The sequence below is a fragment of the Manacus vitellinus genome, unplaced genomic scaffold (genome assembly GCF_001715985.3).
Source record: "Manacus vitellinus isolate BGI_N305 unplaced genomic scaffold, ASM171598v3 scaffold_30_pilon, whole genome shotgun sequence".
NCBI lineage: Eukaryota > Metazoa > Chordata > Aves > Passeriformes > Pipridae > Manacus > Manacus vitellinus.
The window spans coordinates 3,470,271-3,488,675 of record NW_021940291.1 but is presented as its reverse complement, the minus strand read 5'-3'; the positions used below and the strand labels follow the sequence as shown (position 1 = coordinate 3,488,675).

Here is an 18,405-nt window from a genome sequence, read left to right as displayed (position 1 = left end):
TGGAGGTCATCAGAAGACCTAGCAGTAATCCTTACAGAGTCAGGATTGTTCTCATCTCAACTGCTGCACACTATTTTAAGTAACAGTAATAATCAGTTTTCAGCTGCCAATCTATTCACCTTCAAGAGCACTACTCTTGCCAAGCACTCAAAGAATGTGAGAAACATTTCAGTTTTTTTTCAATGAAAGCTGGAAGCAATTGAAGAGATTGTTTTATCACTTATGAATTTCTGTTATAATCTGCTACACCACATATTTCTCCCCTAAATTTGAAATTAAACAGACACATTCATACTTAGTATGAAGTCATCACATTTATGCTGCCATACTTCACCAATACTGCCTGCTTTGTTTAAAAGCAAGTCTAAAATCTCAACCACCCAATTTATCTGCAGCCTAGATGAAGGATAATCTGTCTATTGCAGTGAGACTTCATTAACTTCAAGCAAATTCTCCTTTAACCATTTGACCAGTTGTGATCAGACATGAGTTTGCAGACCCCTTTGGCTCCAGCCTAGCAGAGTTTCCATAAAAGCAAAAAATTGGTGACAATATTAAATAAACGTGTTTAGAGTCTAAAGTTAATTTTATATCACTCAAGTACCTGTGTATTGCTATGTAATTTTGAGTATTGCTCATCATTCGTTATTTCAAAGGAGTAAAATGCACTTAAATAAAAAGGCAGCAACAAAACGTTATTAATATCAAGAACCAAGAAACTACAAGATGTCCAACCATCTCCTTCAGATCAAAACCTCTACATGGAATGGTAATTAATTTCAAACCAGATTTTCACTTACAGTGTTACATTAAAAAAAAAATACACATATACTAACTTAACAAATACATAAAATGGAACCAGGAAGAACTTTTTTCCCAATAATGAATTTATAGGTTTGTGGTAAGAAACTTCAGGGGAACCAATACAGGACTTTCCACCTCTACCAGGACAAAGACTCCCAAAATGTAAATTAGTTTCCTATCTTAATGATCCAGGGATGACTTTGTTAGACATAAATCCTGTTACCTTAAGCAGAGGTAATCTCACCATATGCTCATGTACATGTTAACATTCTTCTCTACTTAAGATGAGTTGCACAATTTTCTCCTCAAAAAACCCCATAGCTTGTAATATTCTATTTATAATTTGTTCTAGTGCTATGCAAGAACAGAACATATTATTTGGTAATTTATTCACAAGAAGTACTTTATAGTTATCACAAATCAGTGCACATGAATTCCCTGGAGTCCAAGCACTAAATACAGAAGCAACGATAACAAGTCAGGCCATTTCCTGCATTCCTTATAAAGTAATGCCCTGGCATACAGTAGCCAAAGCTTCCTCAAAACAAGTGCAATTTTCACAGTAACTTTGAAGTAATTTTGCCATTATTTACAAAAAAATAAACATATTTGAGGCATTTGCCTAACATGGAATGATAGCTAACTTAAGAATTAACAAATCTTGCCTGCATACCAGAGACAGCAGCAGTTTTATGGGATATCAGGGAAAACTTAGCAAACTACGACAGCAGTAATATACTGTGGAAAGTACTAACCATCTGCAAAGGAATTCATAGCGAGACATTTGCCACAGCAGGAAAACTCCTTAGCAAGAAAAAAAAAATAAAAATCAGAAGTACTTTGATGTTCAAAAGCCCTCTCTGCCAGATGCACTCAAATTGCTACAAACAGAGAAATAAAATGAACAGATATTCATGACATGACTTCTTGAAGTAAGGCTGTTATTCTTTTAAAATACTGTTAAATTTAAATTGGAAGTTTCTCAATCGTGTACACAAGCACTTCCGAAAGATCAGTGTTTAAGCTATATAGTTCTAACATGCTATCTTTCCACTAAAAACTTAGTAGCTTCTTTAATCCAGTCATTTAGAAAAATTAGAAAGTGCCCCCTTACACATGAGATTAAGACAGTTAACCAGAAGATTGAATCTATTTTGTTTCATGTCACATCTACAGAACCTTCAAATGAAATTTCACTAGCTTTAATACAGGTGCAATTTTTAACTGGGCACAAACTCTGAACCAACACTCAATTCATTTGTTTTACTCAAATCATTCAGCTCATAAAGCAGGAACTGCTTCTCAACTTTGATTTTGAAATTTCATCACAAAACCTTTGATCTTGAGGGCTAGGCAAGAATAGGATGTTTCTAGCACTAGAACAGGAAGCCTCCAACTTCAAGATCTTTCAACATCAGCAGCAAATCCCTTGAAAAATACACCCCCTGCTCTTTCAGTGCTTATAAAAGCTTATGAAGTGTTCTACTGAAATCAATTTTCATGCAGGACACTGTGCAGAGGACCATTATTTTATATGCCATACTTTTTAACTGTAGAATGTGGAGTTTTTGATCAATGTTCCAACAAGCATCTGTCATGATGTTCCAGCCAAACCTCAGTGTAGGCAGCCACAGCTACCTACAGATCATGTGTTTTCCATTGCCACAAAGTACTCTTCCCCTTCTGGAACCAGGCATTTGCATCATTAGCCCCTGCAAGCCATTCCATCAGTAGATGTGGATACATCCAGATTTGCCACCGCAGGTTTGCAAGCTTATCCAGCATATTTGTGCTATTATACTCCTCCCCTCAAATTCTGAATCCAATCACCATTTCATTTAAGTCTGTTAAAGAGATGGAGGTCTTAAAGATAATTAAATTCCATATAAGTTTTATAAAAGCAAGCAGCCAGACCCTGCCAAGAACACCGGGTGTCACAGCTAGAAGAAAACTGTAGCATGTGCTCATATTACTGGACACTGCAGATTTATTAGCAGGATAATCTTTATAAATACTTGAACTGTGGTAAGAAGTCCTTAAAGCCAATTTGTGAAGACACAAATCAACAGGAAACTTGGCATCAGTTCCATCAGCTGCAGAACTACTCATCAACCTTTGCATCCCTATATTTCTCCCTATTCTGTTCTCAGCTCTCTAGCAGCACACCTGCTATTCTGTTCCTGCCCAGTATTGTCTTGATGCAGGTACCAGAAAAAAGCAATAATCAAACTGATGGCATCTCAGGCTGTTTCATTCTGATGTACTGGGCCAAGATTGTTTTTTTCCCATGCCTTACAGCCAAGCTTATTACCAGCATTGTTTGACAAAGGCTAAGAATTCTAGTTCTGTTGCAATGTTTCTCCTTACAGAATAATACTTTCAATTGCACTCCCCGTGTTTCAAAAGTTGGCTTTACAAACTTTTTACTGGTTCTCTTGCTTTACAGACACCTCTGAAGTTGTGCTTTTCTCCGTGTCAACCTGACTATTCCCTATTTTTCCCACCAATCCCTCTTTGCAAAGGGTTCTTGAAAACACTCGCGCAACACAAAATATTTCATACAGAATCAACGTTAGCTACTGGCTTAGGTGTTTTGGTTTTTTCTATTCTTCCATTTCTATTCAAATATTTTGATTCCCCCCAGCTAAATAATCGGTGCAGTAATCCCTGATTTGCAAAGTAACTTTATTCTGGAATATCACTTTGATGGAACAATTAAGACTGGGAGGGGCCTTGGTGGGGGTCTCTAGTTTCATTACCTGCTCAAAGCAGGGTCAGCTATAAGAAGGTGACAAGGCTCAGGGCTTTATCCAGGCAGCAATGCCCAAACACCTTTCATACAGGTTTATAACATTCTACAGCACAGACAGAGGACCACGTTAAAACACATTTTTTCTTAAGTTACATGCCTGAAGTAAGCCCTGAAGATATCCTCCTGATGTCACAAAACATTCAAAATGCAGCCATCTGCAGGAAGTTCATGATGCAAGGTACAGTGGCTGTTAACACAGGGAGATGAAAACAACCCTCCACCACAATTTTACTCCCTGTGCAGCAGGGCATAGTACACACCTTCAACCAAACACAATCAAAAACACGCACTGAGACGAAACATTGACACCACAGCTCTGGCCCAGGTTTGAGTCTGTATCACTGTATTAGTATCACCCTACCAGTCTAACCAAATGCGATTCTGCTGCAGTAGCCAAATTATTTCCACCACTTGCTTCAGCAGATGAGTTTCCCCTCAGGCAGGAAACTTGCAAAGTTTCAGTTATAACCAGTAGATGCTTCTTAGTCAACAAACCTCGCATTCATAGAACTCTATGAAGCAGAATTGCTGATTATTAATTGACAGAACAAACACACAATTCACATGTACCTTTTTGCTTTATCCATTAGAAAATACTAAATGCTTATTACATGTATTGATTCAATGATCACAGGGTTTTGTTTGGGTTTTGTTTTTGTTTGTTTGTTTTTTTTTAACAATACGCAGGTAGAAAACTGAATAGGGTGGCTACACCCTGTCAGACCAAAGGTTCATCTCATCCTTATCTTGTCTCTAAGGGTGGCTTCAGAAATGCAAATGGGAAAAACCTAAACCAAGACAAGCATGTAATGACACTTCCTCAAAATACCCTTCTAGTCCCCACTGATTTGCCACTCAAGTACTTCCTGAATCCTGAGGTAACTTCTCTAAGATTAAGACTCCTGATGAACTTTTTCATCCACAAATTGTCCAGCCGCATGCTGAACTCATCTAAACTTTCAGCACTCGCCTCATAACTCAGCACTGCCACCATGCTCTGCTCTTCACTGTGACTACAATCTAAGCAGAAGATCACATCAGTTATTGATGACCTCTTCTAAATGCACCTCCTAAAAATATCACCTACAATATCGAAACCTACAAGCTAAATTATTTACTCTAGGTCATCATGCACTGCCCAATCTGCAGACGGGAACCAGCGACATCCCCTCAGCACAAATACCATGAGGCCCTCATACACTACGTACTGCAAGTTTCCAATTGTGGTTGGGTTTTTGTAAGTGATGGTTTGTTTGTAAACTTCAAATTACAAGTTACATGAAACATGCAAACATACCTTTGCCCTCGATTTCAATCTCTTCTATGAAAGCACTCACAAGTGACCATCGCTTGGAACAAACTAAACTTAATCTAAGGAAATAATGTCAGGTTGCATTTCTAAGGTACAGACTAAGGTACAGATTAAAGTAATATTTCTCATAGCTTTTTTGAATGTGAGCTTTGAGGAAAGCATTTTATTCTGAAACTTCTATAGCTTGAGTGAGGTTCATCATTACTGGAACGCTTTGAAACATTTCCTCCTTCCCTTCCACGTCTGGAAACAACTTCATCATTCTTCTGCAGCAACTGACTTCACCGTGACCTCCTCGCCTACAAAGAGGCTGGATGATGCTCTTTAGATGACTGATTTTATTGACCACTGTTGATAAAAACTGAACTCTGGTTCTGGTAATTAGTCACACATCCACATCTTCTGCTTAAAATGGAGCAACATGTTTACAATTACACTTCCACGAGGCAAACAATTTGCATTTGTGCTGTACTGCCTCATTTTTAAGTTTGTTGTACTATTCTAAAAATAAATAAATACCAAGTAATTTCTGCACTGACTGTAAACACTAAAAGACAATACTTCTAAAATAAAAAAATGGAACGTCATCATCTGAATGTCATTAAGGCTGACCTTAAAACATGTACTATATTTTATGAATTCTAGTCATGTTAGCATTATACTTACACTGGCCTACCTACCAGTACTAATTTACTGCAATTTTTAAAGCTCCCATAAGTCAGCCTTAAGATTCTTTAAGAGTTTAAAGGCAAACAATATACAATCCTGCTCAAATAAAATTCAAATCTAGCATTAGTTTTTCTAAATAATCCCATACTGGTCTGGTTTTGATCCCACATAAAAGTCTAACACAACAACAAAAAAAAAAAGCTCCAAAACATCATCTCAGCATTTTTATTTCTCAAACAATGTAATCCAAGTTTCTCCAGCTAGACAGCAGATATAACAGCAGAACCGGATAAGAAATCATCAGTTTCAACTTAGTTTGAGAAGTAAGAAACAAAGGAATGCAAATTCAGAAAATATTTTTTTAGTGCATCATTTTCTATTTAAGGCATTCAATTATCTTTGTTATGACACAGAGTGCTACTCAAATCAGATAAAAATAACTAAATAATCAATTTAAATACACTGATTACCTATACTGATGAACATTTATGTTTGAGTTCTTAACAATGACAATAATAACCCAAAGGAGAGAGGAACCTCAAGTATCTAAATCAGGATTACTGTTGCATTGTAATCAAGAAGGGCAAATCTATTTTATTAAATCAGTCAAAATTTTAAATCTTTTTTGACATCTCCCATGTATTTTTTAAAAACAATCATCTTTAAGAGATGTAAAAGAATGTAAAGGAAATTTGAACATAAAAAAAAATTCAAATACAGTACACCATTTAAGAAGATGGGACGCTAAATAACCTATTAGTTGCCTAGTTTGTGGTCCCGTCCTCAAAAGGGCACTTTACTTCAAGTATTTGTCAGTCTCTCTGTGTTTTCTCTCAGTGCCTTTATCTTCTATGCAACTTTCTTTCACTGCCCACTTTCTCCTACTGGCTTTGCTTCAACTTGCTTTTAGAACAAAAAACACAACCCCAAAACACAAACAACAGAACTTGGTGGCAATTATAGTCCCTTTTCCCCCCTCCCACAAATATGCTAAGTGATCTCCAATTTAAGTGATCTCAATTTAAGCAACTTCTCTTTCTCCCAGATACATAATAAAGTTTTTCCAGGCCCACTCTCAGTGTCAGGGGAATGAAGGACACAATTGCCTTCAAAGACGACAAAGTCAACTAAGAAAATACTTTTGTGTGTCTGATTTCATTTCCCCTGCCCCATTTCTGCTTCCCCTTTGGATTCTTCATAAATCATCCACCACTACCACTCCTGAACACAGATTATATTCTAAACGAATATTGCACAATATCTTGTACAAACATCACACGTTTTTTCTTGAATTTTCAGTTCCGTTTGGAAAGAGATCTGCATTAAACACGCAAGGTTCTTATTTAAAACCTCTGCAACTCTCCTCTACCCCAAATCAGTTTGTGCTATGCTCTAGCATCACACTTGTAATAAGCAATACAATGACTAGGAAAACCATCTTTTTTTTCTTCCAAACTCTTTTCTTTTGAGTGCATCTTACACCACATCCTTTTCCCAACAACGGCATAGCTGGACTGGGAGGTTACTTGTGCTAACAAAGGTGCAGGTATACCGTTTTTATTGTGTTGATGCAGAATAATAAACTTGATCGAGTCAAGAACAGTAAGCCAGTCACATACTTTCATCCATCACTAGTAATTCGGAAAAGCTCCCGGAGGAAACAGCAGAGCTGTTTAAGGATCAGCTTTGTAAACATCCAACTTCTCTGAAACCACAGTAGCGCACCAACCCGGGGCAAGCGAACCCCCTCAAAAGCCAACAAGGAGATGAAGAAAAGGAAATGTAAACCTGGTGCGTTCTTCCAGCGACCGCCAAGGTGCCCCCTACGCAGGGCGAGCCTCCCCAGGCTCCCTGCCCCGTGCCGGTGACAGCTCCCCGCACCCCGGAGACTTCACCTCGGGTCCAAAAACCACCCGCGGGGCGCGGGCAGCTCCCCCGGCCGGCTCCGCGCCCGGAGCGGCGCCTCTCCAGAGCGCAGTTCCCGCTGGCAGCACGTCCCGCAGGCAGAGCCCGCACAGACCCCGACGCGGGGACGGGACGGGCCGTGCGGGGACCGCAACCCCGGGCCCCGCCGCCCGCAGGTGCCGCCCGCAGCGGGGCAGCTCCGCAGCCGCCGGGGCCGGGGCCGAGCCCAGGCCGGCAGCGGGAGCGCCCCGAGGCCGAAGGGTCCCGGCGGGGCGACCCCCGGGGGCAGCGGGCGGCGCGGGGCAGGGCGCGCGGGAGCAAAGCGGAGCGCGGCGGGGCGGGACAGGGACAGCGCGGCGTCCCGGCTCGGCCCGACCCGCGGCGGCGGGGGCTGCCCGCGCCTACCTCGGCCATTCCCCCGTGTCCCGCGGCTCCACGCCGGGAGCGCTCCAGGCTGCGGGCGGCTCCCCCCGCCCCGCCGCGTGCGCTCACTTCCGCCGGCGCGCGGGCGGGGCGGGCGCTGCGCTCGGCCCGGCCCCGGGCCCGGCCCCGCCTCACCTGGGCCCGCCCCGCCCCCGGCCCCGCCGGCCCCGCCCGGGGGTCCTGCCCCGACGCGGGGGTGGCCGAGCCCCGGCCGCGGGGGCCGGTGGTGCGCCTGGGTGACTCTCCGTCATTTCCTCCCCTTATCGCCCGATCTTCCCAGGAATGCGCGGCATGGCTGGGAACTTGCTCAACGCACCAGAAATGTCCGTCGGGGGCGGGGGGGGCCGCGGACACAATGACTTCCTCAGCCGCCGGGAGCGGGGGAAGGGCCGGGGCCGGGGCCGGGGAGTGACGCTGGAGGAGCCCCCGGCACACGGGGCTTGGCTGGAGGGATAAATGCTTTCACCGCTCGCCAGTTGCCGACCCCGGTGGTTTGTTCCGCTGCGTTCTGTGCTGTACCACTACACAGAATTTTGCTTGGTTTAACTTATGAAACTTCTTATCCGGCACGGGCAGATCCCGGTTGTCAGCTCCAACCTTCTTGACATACCAAGGCTTTTCAAAAAAAGACCAAATGTTTTGGTTTGACCTTCACAATAGCTTCAAAAGAACATAATGCTTTGGGTATGCCCAAAAGTATTGCATGTGGGATTTTATACAAAGTTTAGACAATGGGCCTTTCATAAGATCAAATTAAAAGTTGTCATGGGCATTTAAAAGTAACAATATGATTTGTAATGTAGATGTAAAAGAGTTCCAGAGGGAATAACTTTATATTCCATCCACTCAGAGGATACTACTTAAAATAAGCAAAGATTTCAGTATTTTATTCAGCACTTTTAGCACACCGAAATTCTGAAAAATACAAAACACTTAATGAAGCGTAGAAGACACATGAAAAAGTGTCACATAAATGAATTAACAAAAATTAGTCAGAAATACATTGCTGACTGTGATTCTGTGTGATTGTATATAAGCCCCACCATTATAGCATCTAAGCATTCTCTATTGAATAAATCTTGACCTGGCACCAGTAAGGTCAATGAAAGCCCTTGCAGGTGATTTCAACAAGAGCAAAATGTAAACTTGGAAGGCTGACACAAAATATGTTCCTGGAGAAGCACCATAGGCATGACTCTTTAATTACACAGATTAAAAAATTAGCAGAGTTCTTACTACCCTTGTGATCAGACTTTTTTCAGGCTGTCAGTTATTAAGAGGAGATATCAATCCTTTCTAGTGCCATTCCAGTATTGACAATCAATAAGCCAATTCTGCTCCAGGTTTGAATACAGTAGAAGAAAACTACTTTTCTCTCAAGCTCTACGTTTCTTTCCAGACTGTCTGTCCAAATATACCTTCTTTTCAGGCTGCATTTTAGAGTCTTTCTCCTGACAGTCATGTCTCCTTGCCACCTCCTCTGTTGGGCTCCTGTGGTGATCCTGGCCCCAAGAGCACTGTGTTTGGAGGAGTTAGTGACCCACATAACAATCAGACTGTGCTGTGCTGCCTGCCCTTCAGACCTGTTTTGTCTCCCTTGGCCACAGGATAAACTTTGTAGCCCATTATACCGAGAGTTTATAGGCAGCTCCCACTTGCTACCAGTGATTGCACCATCTGCAGGTCCTTGACTTTATCCAAAAGTGCAGCAAGATGTTCCCATGTCAACACCCTTTCCGTTTGTCAGTAGAAATAATGGACAGAATTATTGTCTTGCAAGAGAATCCTGTAACACCTGACATGGGAAACCCTTTTCCAGGGATGGGTTCTGTGGAGCGTGCTGTGCCCACTTGATGCTGCACAGCTGAGGGTTCCCAGCATATACAGGGTTGTAGGATTATCTGTGCTATCCTCTCTTTCCTCACAGTGCTGGTTGTAATAAATAGCAGTTCAAATGATACTTCACAGAGGCACAGTGCCTTTCTTACTGGGATTGTCAAAGACCAGCAGCTCCTGGTGCAAATCAGTACCATGGTGCTTATGCTGCTTTCCCCTTCACATGCAGGTCACATTAATTGCTCCCAATTACACCTCCAACTCACTGGCCACATGGTTTAGCCCTGGGACAACCATTTGTCGATGTTTCATCCATCTCTAACCAGAGGAGCATTAATCTGCTTAGACTGAACAAAAGGCAGCTGCTACATCCAACAATTTCAACAAGATCATGTTGGAACTAACATGAGCTTTAAGTCCCTTCCAACCCAAGCCATTCTATAATTCTATGATTCTACGATCATGACTCTTTTACTGATCACTATCCATAAGGTTACCTAATATGTGACAGTACAAGCAGGTCAAATATGAATTGTACTAGTTGAGATAGGAAAGATTATTTGGTTCATTCTGTGGATTAGTGCAGAATTTTAGACTATTATCAACCCTGCCTCCCAGTGCCACAATAACTGTAAGAACCTTCCATGTCTTTCCTTAGAAATTATTTCATTCTTGTCAGAAATTTTTCCTCTATTCTGCATTTATTTTAATAATTTAAACCCATGCTTTTTAGCATTATCCCTTTTTTTTTCTTTCAAAATGTTCTAAAGATACTTTATGTTAAATAGGTATTGATTTCCTTTTATTGTTCTGAACACAAACTGAATGTGCTGTTCCTTCATTTGCTTTCACAGAATCATTAAGGTTGGAAAATACCTCCAAGATCACCAAGTCCTGTCTTTGACCAATCACCATCTTGTCAACTAGACCATGGCACTAAATGCCAAGTCCAGTCATTTCTTGAACATCTTCGGGGATGGTGATTCCACCACTCCAGTGCCTGACCACCCTTTCAGTGAAGCAATTCTTTCTGATGTCCAACCTGAACCTCCCCTGGCACAGCCTGAGGCCATTTCCTCTTGTCCTGTTGCTGGTTGCCTGGAAGAAGAGGCCAACCCCCACCTGGCTACAACCTCCTTTCAGGTAGTTGTAGAGAGCAATAAGGTCACACCTGAGCCTCCTTTTCTCCAGGCTAAACACCTCCAGCTCCCTCAGCTGCTCCTCATAGGACCTGTGCTCCAGATCCTTCTGCAACTCTGTTGCCCTTCTCTGGAAATGCTCCAGAACTTCAATGTCTTTCCTGAATTGAGGGGCCCAGAACTGGACACAGGATTTCAGGTGTGGCCTCACCAGTGCCGAGTACAGTGGACAATCACTTCCCTAGTGCTGATACAGGCCAGCACCTTACACTGAAGAGCAACCCCAACATCAGTACTTTTGCCTCTGCTTTCATTGTTTCTCAGTTAAATTCACATTACATAGGTACCGATTACTGGGTGCACTCTAAAGCCAGTACCAGCCAGTTTTAGAAACAGCATTTGTATATCAGATGCCATGCAGTGTTCTCCATAGCTGGGCAGCCAAAATAACTCTGCCAAAATAACTCTCGAGTGAGAATTGATTGGCATTGGAAGCTCAGGTTCCAGGTAGAGTGACTCTATACCCTAGAGAGTTGAGTCAAGGAAGGGAACAATGGCATAGCCTGCAGACTTGCTTAGGAATGGATGATTACAAGTTACACATTCCCACATGCAAACATGACATCAGTTTTAAAGTATTTCTCATACAGGAAGTTATTAATACACCCGTGTAAAATCAGTGCACAATATGTGTGTCTTAGCAGGCTCACTGCCTTGCTACTGTGTGTCTTGTCTGTGATACACTGACCAAATGCCACAGTAGCTCTCAGGAGACACTGGGTAAAGCTATATCTTGCAAAAAACCCACAAGTTACTAAGTACCATTCTTATGAAAATTTATATTGCATAACGCAGGCAGAATAAACGAGAGACTTTGGTCAAATTTTTGGAGAAAGTAAGCACTGTGCTCACTATGTTGATACTCAAACATCCCAAAAGCATTCCCACACAACATATGCAAAAATCAAATCAACTTGTGTAACTAACAACACTGACACTGGCATTAACTGAAATGCAACAAACTGCAGCTAGCAGATGCCTTTTAAAACAATACTTAGGATACAAGGAAGCTTGATGTATACCTAGACCAAAAGGATGGCTACGTATAACAAAGCTTAACAAATGTGTTTTGGTGATGATAACAATAAAAAACAAAAACAAAATCAAACAAAACAAAACAAGAAACTAACCAACTGCCCCCCCCCATCAAAACAGAAAGGAACAATACATAAAATCCCCAAAACAACCCACTTTAAACCCAAAATTTCCTTAATTTTCTTCTCAGCCTAAAATGCTTTCAGGTAAGCTCTTCAGAGTTAACAGATGAATGCCTCAATTGAACTACTGGAATTGCTACTTGCCTTTAACTGGAAGGAATAAACTTGATGTCTATTGTTAGAGTATCCTTTTTCTGAACAAGAAATTGTTTGTAGGAGCACAGGGATTCTTAAAGGACAAATACTTTTCCTCTGGCAGTAGGAAGACGGAGCGTACTGTACCCGGGACAAAAACATTTTCGCAGAATCCATGACGTGTTCCAGAACGTGGTGCTCACTTCGTGCAGGGTGGAAATTCCCGAGCATTCGTTCATCGGGATGCAGATTGCAACACAAAGTTCACCTGCTGATACACTCTCCGTGGCACACACCACGTGTGGGTGTCTCACTGCCTCGTGGAGCGGTCTGGGGGAATGGCACCGCGAGGTGACAGCTCGGCAGGGGCGGGGAGCGCATCGCTGCGTGGCAGCCAGGTGTGAGCACCCCCTGGAGCAGGGAGCAGCCAACCTCAGCACTGCAATCCCAAAGAACCCTCCTGCGCTTGTCACAGCCGGTGAGCTGTGCTCAGTGCTGTAGCCATTCTTGTGTGTGTGTGTCTTCAAAAGCCTTATGACCTGTGACTTACAGCTATGGAGCAGTTTAGAAACTCGTATGTGAAAGAGAAAGGCTTTATTTGAATTGTAAAGTCCTTTCCAGACTATGCAGGAAAGGAAAATTATGCGTCTACATCTACGACTCCAGTGTTAGGCTGCTCTTCAGGATGTTTGAATTAAAGGCAAAACAGCTTAAATTTATCTTATTATATTTTCTTAAAGATGTACATATAAAGAAATTGTTAAATATACTGAGAAACTAAGATTAACCAGAATAAATACTACAAAAGTCTACCAATCTTCAGCTAATCAATATACTGATGTCCTCAAGGTGACCCCCTTGTATTTGAAGGCAAAAAGTTTTAAGATCTAATTCTGGAACAACTGATGATTTGTATCAAAAGTTCAGCTAGGACTTTTTTAGTATCTACAAACTTTTTTTTTTCTCTAAAAACCAGCAGAGGGAGACAGGTTCTTTTTTACTCCTAAAGAAAGCAAAAGACTGTATTACTTCCTCAAAAACGACAACTTTAGAAAATTCAGTATAATTTCCTAGATTACTCTTTCAGTGCCTTTTTTTTGGTAATTTGAACTCTAATACTCACTTTTCTTTTTCTTTGTGTCAGTGTTTATCCAAGCTTAGATGGCTCTTACTTAGATCCGCAGATGTTTAGTCAACAGTATGTTCCTATTAATATTTTGCTGTGAATTTCTTTCAGGGAGAAAGGGGATATCAGTGTTAGTAATGAATGAAAGAAAAATTAGGCTGTGGTTATGTTTTTGTTGTTTCACTGTTATGCAACAGTTTGCATATGTTTTCAGCATGTCTAAGGTCTGCATATGGCTCTCAAAATCTATACAATATCAGCTGGCTATATATATGTTACACATTTAAGGATTAAATATAACAAGAAAATTCTGTTCTACAATAAAAACCACAAAACCAGCTGATGATAGTTTCAAGTGCAAGTAAAATATCGTCTTGGGTTTATTTCTTAGGACCCAGGTCCTGCTTCAGTAAATGGGAATTTAGGCATTAGAAGCCAAAATATTACTATAGATCTTGGCACTGAAACTGTATGTCCCATACAGTTTAGGCAACGTTCTGTACAAAATGGCATGACAGGGCATACAATTGAAATTCATAAAATATTCTTCATATTCACCCATATTTTATCAAATAAGTTATGTCCAGATGAGCTACTAGAACAGGGAACTGAACAGAAACAATTTGACACATTTCACTCCTTGTTTTTCTGTAAATACTTTGTGATAACTTTTTTATCTACTTTTTTTTTCCCATACAACTCCCTTTTACAGATGGTCTATTTAATCAGAGAAGAAATTTCAATAAATGTTTTTTGGATAGAATGTGTTCTATGTGATATGCACGATTTCTATAATTTGAGGGTTTTAAATAAAATGAAGCTTCCAATAGTTCCTAGAATAGGGTGGAAGCAGGAGAGTTAGAGAACACATGCAGGAACTGTGTCAGCGCTGCAGTGTGCTCAGGAGGTACCGTGGGATAGTTGTTAGTCTGATGTATGCTGTGGTAAGGGCTATTAATGTAAGAATGATGCCAGAAAAACCTGAGTGAGAAACTGCGGGCAACAGGATGCGTGCCTGGAAATAGCAATCATTCCTTGGGCAAAGATAATTGAGGTAATTGAGAAGCCTTCTGGCATTTAAAATCCCAATGACAGCAAGTCATGCTTAATGAGACATCCAAGGACAGAGGATGATAAAACTTCATATTGACTACCCACTTGAATTATCCTGTATCAAAGAGTTTATAACAAACAGACCAGCACTACCTGCAGGGGTCTTACACAAGAGACTTCCACGGTGATCTCTCTGGAAGGCTGCTAAGAAAGAGGCTACAGGGTCTTCTCCCAGCTGCCCAAATTCCTGCAACTCCATGGAAAATCCAAGTCCTCCCTGATAAAAGCTGGTGTTTCCTTTGTTGTATAAGTTAATTGCGTGAAGCTTCTTGTAGTAACCCTATGATCATCAGTAACACAACTTCACAGTTCTGTAAGCATTTCAAGACAATGGAAATATTCTACTATTATAAAAATATTGAACAATTCCTTATGTCCTGTATTTATTTGTAGTCAAACAGTGTATATTGGTGAAAAGAAATTATCCTATCAAGTACATTCAACGGGGTGTTTTCATATCCCCGTACAAGTCTGAATCTGTCATGGCTCTGGCCCTTAATCCTTGTATTTTGGTATACAGTTTTTTGTGGTTTTCATAGGGGAAGTTAAGTAGGGGAAGTTCCTGGAGAACATTTGTAAAAAGTTTTCAAGTAAAGGGTCAATTATCTAAATTCAACAGATTTTATCTAATAGATATTCTGGAAGCAGCAGAATTAATGAAAAATCCCTTAAATCCTTACCATTATTTTTTAATTGGTAAATAGGCATCTTTTACTTAGGAATGACAGTTACATAACAGTAGAGCACTGGCACATTATTCAAAGGGATTTATTGCTTTTCTTTGCTGCTTACATTCATGAGTAGAAAGACACTCATGCTTGAGGGTATCTGGATAGAGTTTTAATGAAAGTTATTTCTGAGTTTGGTGGAAAACTTTTCCAATGGGATTGCAGTAGTCAGCCCCCAGTGGAAAGAACCCAACAACATTAGAAGCCAACAACATTAATACGTGTCACAACTCACTCAAACAACTTGACACAGAGCTTTTGTGTGTGGGAGGAAAAAAAGAAATGTGTGTTCATGCATGCACAGCTCACTGAGAAACTTCCAGGAGGAGGACAGCTGATTGTCACACCACACAGTTCTGGCCTCGTTACAAACCCAGTCTTCGTGGATACTCCATCAGAATAAATGAACTTTGTCTGGATTGAGCTTGTGCACCCAGGTGTAGGTGTGCAGAACATGCTGGGAATGTCCTTTCTTGTCTTCCAAGGTGTCAGAGAAATCACCTGTCAGCAAACCTTCTTGAGATCCACAGTCATCCTTCTGCAATGAAACAGTGACACATCAGGCTACAGAGAAACACAGCACTTTGTCCTAAGTAAGCAGAGCACAGGCAGTATTGAAGCAATTGGAAGTATTAATGTTAAGAAAACTGCTTATTTTCCAAATATAATTTTAATATGAAGTTTTGAATACTAATTGGCCTTTGCTTGAGAAATATACTGAAGAGTAGCTGAAGGATATAGATAAAGGAATGACATTTCAGAAGTGCCATTGGGTAATTCTGCCCATGATACCAATCTAACAGTGCAGCAAGTATTTAAGTTAATGTGTGTGTGTGGTGAAAGTATAGAATGGTCTAATGACTGTTAGAAATTACTAAATGGAAACATTTTTAGTTACCTCATTTTAACTAAATCTCAAATCTTTCAGAAAAAAAATTATTTAATTGTGTATATGTCACTTGCAAATATTACTTCTAATAGAAGTGAATATTTAACTAAATCCCAAGCCTTTCAGAAAAAAAAATATTAAACTGTGTATATGGCACCTGCAAATACTACTTCTCTTAGAATACTGTATAGTGTTTTGGGAGAGCAGAAATTAATCATTCCAGTCAGGAATCCATCATTAAGCATGGCATTAAGCATGATCTTGGTTTTGTGTTTAAATCAATGGAAATTCTGCTGTAGTTTCACTGAAAGCATAGCCTTAAACCCCCCAAATTATCTTTGCTTCCTACCACTAAAACCAATGGAGGAATCCACCCGCAGTGTTTTGGCATCTCCCAAAGGTTCCTGGATGAATCCCTAACTCGTGAAAGCTTTGTGTTAAAATACCACACTAATGAAAAGTTAGATCCTCCAGCTATTTGTGCATTCTCTGTTAGCAAGGGCATCCTGTCCTCCTTAGTCTCACATTATTAAAAACAAGTCCAACTCTCAGTTGTGAGACTGTGAAGTAAAGTGCCCTCCTCCTATCTAATATTAAAAACCTTTGAAAATCCACAAGGTTTAAGTAAAAAACCCAGTATTTTTCTAAAACCTGGTGACATTTAAAACCTGAATAACGATTAACGTGCTAGTCTTATAAAATGGCCCAACCATGCAATGGTTCTGGAACATCTTTCTAGAGCAGCAGAGAACACACAGTACTGATCATCCCTGACCTTTCTCTTTGGTTGAGAGAGACTTTAAAAGCTTGTTCTGAAGACAGACAAGAAGTCGACTTTTTTTCAACGTCGAAAATATATGAAACATACCCAGCCTTTTAGAGAATTCCCTAGGTATTTTTAAGTATGCATAACAGCTTTCACTAAAGGGAGAAGGTACAGATGTGAAACAGATGGGGTTCTTTTTTTTCCCTAAATTTATTGCAATCACAAATGCAATGCAATTGGCTAAAATAGTCTAAAAATCCTATTCTCACATCACAGTTTCGTGAGCTCTGGAGTCAATGCACTGTTTTCTAAGGAAAAGGACAGATAGCTTGACAGCTGTAGAGGGCTTACACTGAAGGCATTTAAAGAATCCTTCTTTAATCTGATTTTAGTAGAAATTAAGCTTTACTCATTTTCTAGTCTAGCACCAAAATTGACAGGGCTGATCCCATGGATAATTAAAACATCCCTGGGAGTTTGGAATCTGTAATGGCTGGTCTTAAAAGGTATTATGTTGCATTCAGAAGAAGGAAGGAAGCAAGGAAGGAAGGAAGGAAGGAAGATTGAACAGAAAGAACCAGAGCAAAAAGCTTAAACTATCTGTTTCAGTGACAGTGGGTATCATAATGTAATTTGTTAACATTCCATCTGACCACTCAATAAAGGGGATTTGCAGCAAACCCTGGAGTATATTTAGCCCCTAAAAACCAGGCCACATGGTGGGATGTGGTTAAGACCAGAGCTCAGATATTCAGCTTCCCACAGGCTCTTCTGTAAATATTAGATTGTCTCCAGAAAGTCCCTTTTAACCCTAAATTACTTCAGAAATACTTTAATCTCCTTTCAGATATCACAGTTCAGAGAATTCACTGTTTGGAGTTAGTGAATAACACTTTTCCACATTTTTAATTTTTTTCCTCTCCTAATTAATTATATAGGTTAGGGAAACTGAAATAAGCTTGCTAGGTTATTTCACCATCTACCATTTTAGTGACCCATCCCCAGTCACTTAAGATGAAAACAGACTTTTACAACACTGAAGCCCCTGCCACTCATTAGAAACCATTAGTTTAAAATTAAAGAACAAATATTGCATTATTCTCTCAACTAAGTGCATGCATGGAGATTAGGGAGTACTAATAGAGCATGACTGGCACCTTTGCAAACTTAGGACTTCAAAGGTAAATACACTGTCTGCCTAATGGCAAAAGGCAGACAGATGTGATGACAGAGGTAAAGCTTGTACTGAAAGCTTTTTTTTTTTTTAAAGCCATGTTTAAACCATATGCCCCTCTGTGATCATTAAGCACTGGAAATTAATGTTTTGGACTGCTGTAGTAAAGGATTTAAAAGAATCTGATGCTGATATCTTCACTGGCTTGAAAACCTTGAAATTAATAAATAACTTGACTGCAGTCTACTAGTCACACTTAGTGGTATGCAAGTCAGATTATTTTGATGCAAGACATCAATTCTTGCCCAAAATTTGAGCCCTATGAGGGATCCTATATCTCCAGTCATTAATATGAAA

General features: G+C 40.5%; 1 protein-coding gene across 2 annotated transcripts in view; it reads right to left on the bottom strand.

Annotated features, from left to right (window-relative positions):
- The window catches only part of PIK3C2A (phosphatidylinositol-4-phosphate 3-kinase catalytic subunit type 2 alpha), a 51,524-nt gene extending 43,523 nt beyond the window's left edge, over positions 1-8,001 (bottom strand). Inside the window, exon 1 of one of the 2 annotated variants that reach the window (XM_029961039.1) lies at positions 7,908-8,001. The gene's annotated coding sequence lies outside the window, so the exon portion shown is untranslated. Of the gene's footprint in view, positions 1-1,559; positions 1,661-7,907 lie in introns of those variants that run through there. The other variant, XM_018076063.2, reaches the window with a different exon arrangement.
- Positions 8,002-18,405: the final 10,404 nt, after the last annotated feature.